Here is a 7800-nt window from a genome sequence, read left to right on the forward strand (position 1 = left end):
ATTCTTCTTGGCTGTGTATATATGGCTTCATCTAAGCATCCCCTTCTCCACATCCCTCTATTAAATGCCAGTCTACTATTGAGAGGCGTGAGCTTTCAGTTGCTGTTCCATTGCACAACAGAAGCCATTGGCCCACTGCCTGTTCAGCTGCCTTCTAAGAAAAGGACACTGTACCTTTTCCAGATTGTGAAGGCCACTTCAGGGATGGTGCCATATTGTCCTGGCCTCAGAAGATGCCGTCTGATAAAGCCATAACCACACTTGTTTTGGCAGGAATCGGTAGTCCTTTGTTTCGTGTTCTGTCTGTCCATTTTGTCCTGTTGATACGAGGATACTTTGTTGTCCAGTGGCTAACTTTTGCCACAATGAAAATTAACTCCATATGCAGTTTCTTCAATGCCCATATTTTCTCTGAAGTAGATTGGTACTGCCAGGAGCCGACATGTCTCAAAAAAGAAAAATTTCTAAGTTATTAAAACATTTTAAATGCCATATTCGGTAGATTTCTGAAGGGTTTGAAGATGACCTGTCTAAAATATATCTGCTCAATTTTTAAAACATATCTAATATGACTACAATTTCTATTGTAATGTCTAACTACTAACTTTCATTTCCTTATATCCTAATAGTTGGTAATAATGTAAAGTATTTAAAATTAGTAACTGTCTTTTTCTTTTCTTTTCTTTCTTTCTTTTTCTCTCTTTTTTTTAAAACAAGAACCTTAAATCTAATCTCCTTTGCTTAGCCTTTTTCCTAACCCTTGACAACTTGTAACCTACCCCCCTAAATAATGAAAATTATCCCAGACCCAAAACCCATTAAAAGAACCAAAAAACCACCCGCCCCACACCACTTCTTTGGCAATGTGGGTGTCATATTCTTAAAATTGCTTCCTGCTGGGTATGGGCGAAGTTTTCTTTATCCTGAAAGAAAAATTTTAGGTTAATTGTCAAATTCTAGGAAAGGTAACTATATCCTTCATTATTATCCAGTCTGTGTATAATGCCAAAGTTCAGGGTTTATCTCAAGTCCTTATTCAAGTAGTCTTTGAGACTGGATCATCTCAGCTAGTCATCTCAAAATTGCTCTGAGCACCTTGTAGTTCAAAGCTGATCTGTAGATGATGTTTGTCAGTTCAGTGATATTATTATTGTCCACGTGGAATTGTTGTTGTTGTTGTTGTTGTGGGGCCCCATTTTCTTCCTGGAGACTTCAGTTGATGTTAGGCCTGGCCATGATTTCCTGCAGAAAACTGATAAGAGACTCGAACACAAAGACATATATATGCAGCTAATTGAAGCCTTTTTTCTAGAATTAATTAGTACTCTATATGACCATTCCTATCTTAACAAAGTTTAAAATGTATATGTATCTATTAATCTTGTAAATTTTGATATAAAATTTATACTTTAAGAAAAGTTTAAAGAATCAGAATAGAATCAAAGAGTTGAGATTAGTAATAGAATAGTCCCTTAATTAATTTGGCTTTTGTCCTGTCCCATAGCAGAAAATGGCTCTTTTATTCTGGCATGATACAGGGAGTTTGTATTTTCATTTTAACAACATGCTTGAGTTTAAAGGAGGAGAGAGCCATTCTCCAACTCCAAAGTCAGCTTTAAATTTTAATTGAACTGGGACTATTAGAAAACCAATAGTGTTAAATCTTTAGAGAAAAGCAGAAACAAACATTTAAGAAGACATAAAATTTTTTAGATAATATATACCCATATGCCATATACTCCCATATACTCTGTTTCCTGGGATAGATGATTTGTCCCTTTTCTTCAGTTGTCTCATTTGTCTTGTGTCCTTCAGATTCCTTAACCTTCATTCTCCTAAAAGACAAAAACAAAAACCTTCCCCCAAGACTAATTTTGGGGATGTTCCTTTTTGGCAAGTTATTATCTGATTAAATGAAAAGACATGTGTTACAGGTACAAGTTAGTTTAAATTGGATGTTCATGCTGGTTGATGAACTATCACCTCCTCTAATTAAGAGGTTTTTCTTGTTCAAATCGAACCTTTATCAATTTTGATGGTATCCACAGCTTATCTTCTCCTGTAGAAACAAAAGCAAAACCTCATCCCCAACGTAATACATACCCTGGTTTCCATTCTGAGGTCAGCACATCCTTAAAGTATATAGGCTGATTTAATTCTGTAGTTTTTTCTATTACCCAATGTCTCTCTGCAGCTGTTGTTCCTTTCTCATTGGCATTCAGAAAATTCAAAGTTAATAGAGCATTATGCAGTCTATTTCTGGGGGTTTTTGTTACTCCTTTCTGTTTATTTAGCATATCCTTTAGAGTTCTGTTTGATCTTTCTATAACTGCTTGACCTGTAGGATTATGTGGTATACCTGTAATATGCTTTATTTTGTAATAATCAAAAAACTGTTTCATTTTAACAGAGACATATGATGGAGCATTGTCAGTTTTAATTTGTGCAGGTATACCCATGATGGCCATAACTTCTAACAAATGAGTGATTACAGAATCAGCTTTTTCAGAACTCAGAGCAGTTGCCCATTGAAATCCTGAATAAGTATCGATAGTGTGGTGTACATATTTCAGTTTTCCAAATTCTGCAAAGTGAAACACATCCATCTGCCAGATTTCATTTCTCTGAGTACCCTTTGGGTTACATCCTGCTGGTAATGGCGTTTGATTATAGAAGGAACAAGTAGGACATTTCTTTACTATTTCTTTGGCTTGTTGCCAGGTTATGGAAAAATCCTTTTTTAAACCTTTACTATTGACGTGATGTTTTTTATGAAAGTCTGAGGCCTCCAGCACATTTCCTATCAATAATTTATCAATCTCATCATTGCCTTGTGCTAGAGGGCCTGGCAGACCAGTATGAGATCGGATGTGAGTTATATATAAAGGATGACTCCTTTTCCTGATTGTATCTTGTAATTGAATAAATAGTGAAGTTAATTCTGAAGCATCAGGGATAAATTCTGCAGTCTCAATATGTAATACCACTCTTTCAGCATACTGAGAGTCAGTTACTATGTTGAGAGGTTCTGAAAAATCCATTAATACCAACAGAATAGCATACAATTCTGATTTTTGCACTGAATTATAAGGACTTTGTACCACTTTACTTAAATTTTCTGATTTGTAACCTGCCTTTCCTTGTTTGTTGGCATCTGTATAAAATGTACGAACTCCAGATATGGGTTTTTGCCGTACAATTCGAGGCAAGATCCAATCAGCTCTCTTTATAAAATCAATTCTGTTGCTTTTGGGATATTTGCTGTTAATTTCTCCCAAAAAATTACTGCAAGCTCTTTGCCAAGGTTCACTTTCTGTCCATAATTTTTCAATGTCCTCCTTAGTTAAAGGTACGACAATTTCTGCTGGGTCTATTCCTGCTAATTGACGAAGTCTCAATTTTCCTTTCCAAATCAAGTCAGAGATTTTTTCCCCATAAGTTTTTAATTTTTTATTTGGTTTATTTGGTAAAAATATCCATTCCAATATAATATCTTCCCTCTGCATTAATATTCCAGTAGGGGAATGCCTAGAAGGTAAAATAACCAAAATGCAATCCAGCTTTGGATCAATACGATCCACATGCCCTTCATGTACTTTCTTTTCTACCAAGGCCAATTCTTTCTCAGCTTCAGGTGATAATTCTCTTGGACTATTTAAGTCCTTGTCACCTTCTAAGGTTTTGAACAAATTAGTCAGTTCATCATTTTTTACCCCAACAATAGTTCGTAGATGAGAAATATCTCCAAATAATCTTTGAAAGTCATTAAGAGTCTGTAGTCTATCTCTCCTAATTTGCACCTTTTGGGGTCTAATTTTTTGTAGCTCTATTTTATATCCTAAATAATTAATAGAATCTCCTCTTTGTATTTTTTCAGGAGCAATTTGTAATCCCCAGCAAGGCAAAATTTTCTTTACTTCTTCAAACATTCTTTCTAAAGTATCTGCATTTGAGTCAGCTAGTAAAATATCATCCATATAATGATAAATTATAGATTTAGGAAATTTTTTACGTATCACTTCCAATGGCTGTTGTACCAAATATTGGCACAGAGTTGGGCTATTTAACATTCCCTGTGGGAGGACCCTCCATTGAAATCTTTTAACCGGTTGAGAATTATTATAAGTAGGCACTGTGAAAGCAAATCTTTCTCTGTCTTTTTCTTGTAAGGGTATTGAAAAGAAACAGTCTTTTAAATCAATAACTATGAGAGGCCATCCTTTTGGTAACAGAGTAGGCAAAGGAATTCCAGATTGTAGAGAGCCCATTGGCTGAATTACTTTGTTAATTGCTCTAAGGTCTGTTACCATTCTCCATTTACCAGATTTCTTTTTAATAACAAATACAGGAGAATTCCAAGGGCTGGTTGACTGTTCAATATGCTGAGCATTTAACTGTTCTTCTACCAGCTCTTCTAAAGCCTGGAGTTTCTCTGTTGTTAAAGGCCATTGCTGAACCCATACAGGCTTGTCTGTTAACCATTTTAAAGGTAGAGCTGTTGGTATTTTTGGAGGATTATCAGTTGTTGTGCCCTGTTCCTGTATAATATGGATGGCTGGTGACCACTCAAAATAATGCCTTCTAATATTTCTCTCAGAAACATGTGCTAGTTTATGATTTGTTTCTGAGATTGGAGGGATTTTAATCTGAGTATTCCATTGTTGCAACAAGTCTCGACCCCACAGGTTCATAGCTATGTTAGCGACATATGGTTTTAATTTTCCTCTCTGTCCTTCTGGACCTATACATTCCAGCCATTTTGCACTCTGTTTCACTCCAGATAATGTCCCAATTCCTAACAGTTGAACGTTTACCTCTTGAAGAGGCCAAGCTGGATGCCAAAATTCTGGTGCAATTATGGTAATGTCCGCACCTGTGTCTACCAGACCAGACAACAAAACACCATTTATTTTTATCGTTAATTTTGGTCTCTGTTCATTAATAGAAGTTTGCCAAAAAATTTTCTTTATGTTTTCTCCTGAATTTTCGATTCTCTCTTTTTCATCATCCTGACCAGCATGACTTATTCCAATAGTCATTTGGTTATTTAATCGCTCAGAGCAGGGATTTCCTCTACAGCTGCAGGAAAGGTTTGAACTGGTTTTGCTATGGGGGCCTGCATGAGGCCCCTCCGGGAGTTTCCCGAAAACTGAGGCAAAGGATTACCCTGTCTGTCCTTTGTTGATCTACATTCGTTGGTCCAGTGTTTTCCCTTACCACACCTTCTGCATACTCCAGAAGGAAGGGGCATTTTGTTGCCATTGTTCCTTGAAGAAACATTGCTTCTAGGAATGACCTGTTTACAGTCCCTTTTAAAATGTCCTTGCTTTCCACACCCAAAACATCTAACACTCCTCAAACCTTTTGAAATTACTTCTCCTACCCACGTATCATGCTCATCAACCTCAACATTAATTGTTTCTCTAATCCAATCTTCCAAAGGTGCAGATCTTGCCCTTAACGGCCTGATTATTCTTTTGCATGCTGCATTCGCATTCTCAAATGCCAAAGCTTCAATTATTGCCTTACTAGCTTCTGATCCTGAGACCATTCTGTTTACTGCTGAAGCCAGTCTTTCTAAAAAATCTGTGAAAGATTCTTTTGGGCCTTGCATAACCTTTGTGAATGACTCAGGTTTTTTTTCCTGGTTCATCAACTCTGTCCCATGCATTCAAGGCTGCCATTCGACATAAAATTACGGTTTGAACATCATATAAACATTGTGTTTGTATTGAAGCATATTGGCCTTCTCCAATAAGCTGATCCTGACAAACTTGTATTCCTTTATCCCTCCATTGTGTTTCTACGTTTCTAGCTTCCTCCTTAAACCATGTTAGAAATTGAATTCTCTGGCTGGGTTCCAGAACAGCTTGTGCAAGGTCCCGCCAGTCCTGTGGTATAATCCTATTATATGTTGACCAAGAGTTTAACATTTGCTTTACATATGGGGAATGCATGCCATAAGATACTATTGCCTCCTTAAACCTTTTAAAATCCATCAGTTCAATTGGAGCCCAGATATTTTGTGTAGCCATTTGATCAGGCATCTGCTGTACGGTTACAGGATAAATTAAGGATGACTGTGTGAAAACAGGCTTTCTTTCTGTAACCTTATGATCCAAACTTGAACCAACTTCCCTGTTAAAATTAACAGGTTTTTCTAAAGCTGTTATCCTGGCACTTAAATCGACTATCTTTTTAAATAGTAAAATGAGAATAAGCATGGTGGTTAACTGCATAATTCCCATAATACTAATCTTTTCATATAGTTGTTCCATTGTCAGACTGCCTAAAATTTCAAACAAAACCCAATTTTCTTCCAATGTACACAGGAAACCCATTTTTTTTAAATGTGGAAAAAATTTGTCTTTTAAATAGTTTCCTTTATGACTTACCAAATCTGCGTAGAACAGTAGAAATCCGAGCGAATTTCAAAACAGCCACCTAGAGTCCTAGGTGTAAATCCAGAGAGAGAGAGAGAGAGAGAGAGAGAGAGAGAGAGAGAGAGAGAGAGAGAGAAACAGAGAGACAGAGAGAAAGCAAGAGAGAAAGCAAAAGGGAAAGCGAAAGAGAAAGTGAAAGCGAAGGGGTAGCCGGCTAAAGCTTAAAGCCAGCCACTTGTTCCCTCTTGAGCCGAGTCAAGGCTTGGCTTTACAGCCAGGGGCCCTGTTTAGCAGGGCAGGCCTGAGCTGTTTGTAGCACTGGCTTTAAGCAAGCAGCTCACAGTCCAGCCTGAGCCCAGACCTGGGCCGGGGCTAGGGAGCCGGCTGCTCCGGCTAGGGAGCCGGCCCCAAGCAGTTTTTAATGGATTCTTGTCACGTTGGGTGCCAGATGTAGATGTAACCAATCGTATTATTAAAATAAGAAACACAGAGCCAAGGTAAAAGAGAAAAGCCGAGAGGTCAGAGCTCAGAGATAAAATCTTACCTCCTGCAGTGCTCCTAGCTTCCCCGAGAGAGGGAGGTACTTCCTGTGTCCCTGTTTAAATAATCTTTCTGTTCTGCCTTCTCATTGGTTGTAAACCCAACCACATGACTGCCTCATCACTGCCTGTAAGTACCGCCCTCCAGGTCTTAAAGGCGTATGTCTCCAATACTGGCTGTATCCCTGAACACACAGAAATCTACCTAGCTCTTCTAACCACCACGCTCTTACTATGGCTCTAATAGCTCTGACCCCAGGGCAACTTTATTTATTAACATAAAATTAAAATAACATTTCAGTACAAATAAAATATCACCACAATAAGCTGATTGGCCAGTAACCAGGCAGGAAGTATAGGCAGGACCACCAAACTAGGAGAATGGTGGGAGGGGCAGGGTCAGAGGAGATGCCAGCCAGCCACTGAGGAAGCAGGATTGTAGAAAATGAGGTGACAAGCCATGAGCCACATGGCAAAGCATAGATAAGAAATATGGGTTAATTTAAATGGAAGAGTTAGTAACAAGCCTGAGCTATCCGCCAATCATTTATAATTTATGTTAAGTCTCCAAGTCGGCTATTTGGGAGCAGGCAGTGGGGACAGAAAAGTCCGCCTACACACACTCTTAACTGTTGAGCCATCTCTCCAGCACCTTGTACTCTTGTCTGGTGGATGGAAACATTTTCTTTCCCCAAGATAGAAATCTGAAAGGATTGCAGGGTTGGGATTTGGGGTGGGGTGGAGGACTCAGTCACTGAATGTGGACTCAGAAGAAATGAAGACACAGAAAGAGCTTAGCATTTTGATAATTGTGTATGAACCACAGTCTCACAGTTACCCAGACCAATAAATTCCTTTTTGTTTAAGCTGATTTAAAG

The sequence above is a fragment of the Peromyscus maniculatus genome, chromosome 1, assembly GCF_049852395.1.
Source record: "Peromyscus maniculatus bairdii isolate BWxNUB_F1_BW_parent chromosome 1, HU_Pman_BW_mat_3.1, whole genome shotgun sequence".
Classification (NCBI taxonomy): domain Eukaryota; kingdom Metazoa; phylum Chordata; class Mammalia; order Rodentia; family Cricetidae; genus Peromyscus; species Peromyscus maniculatus.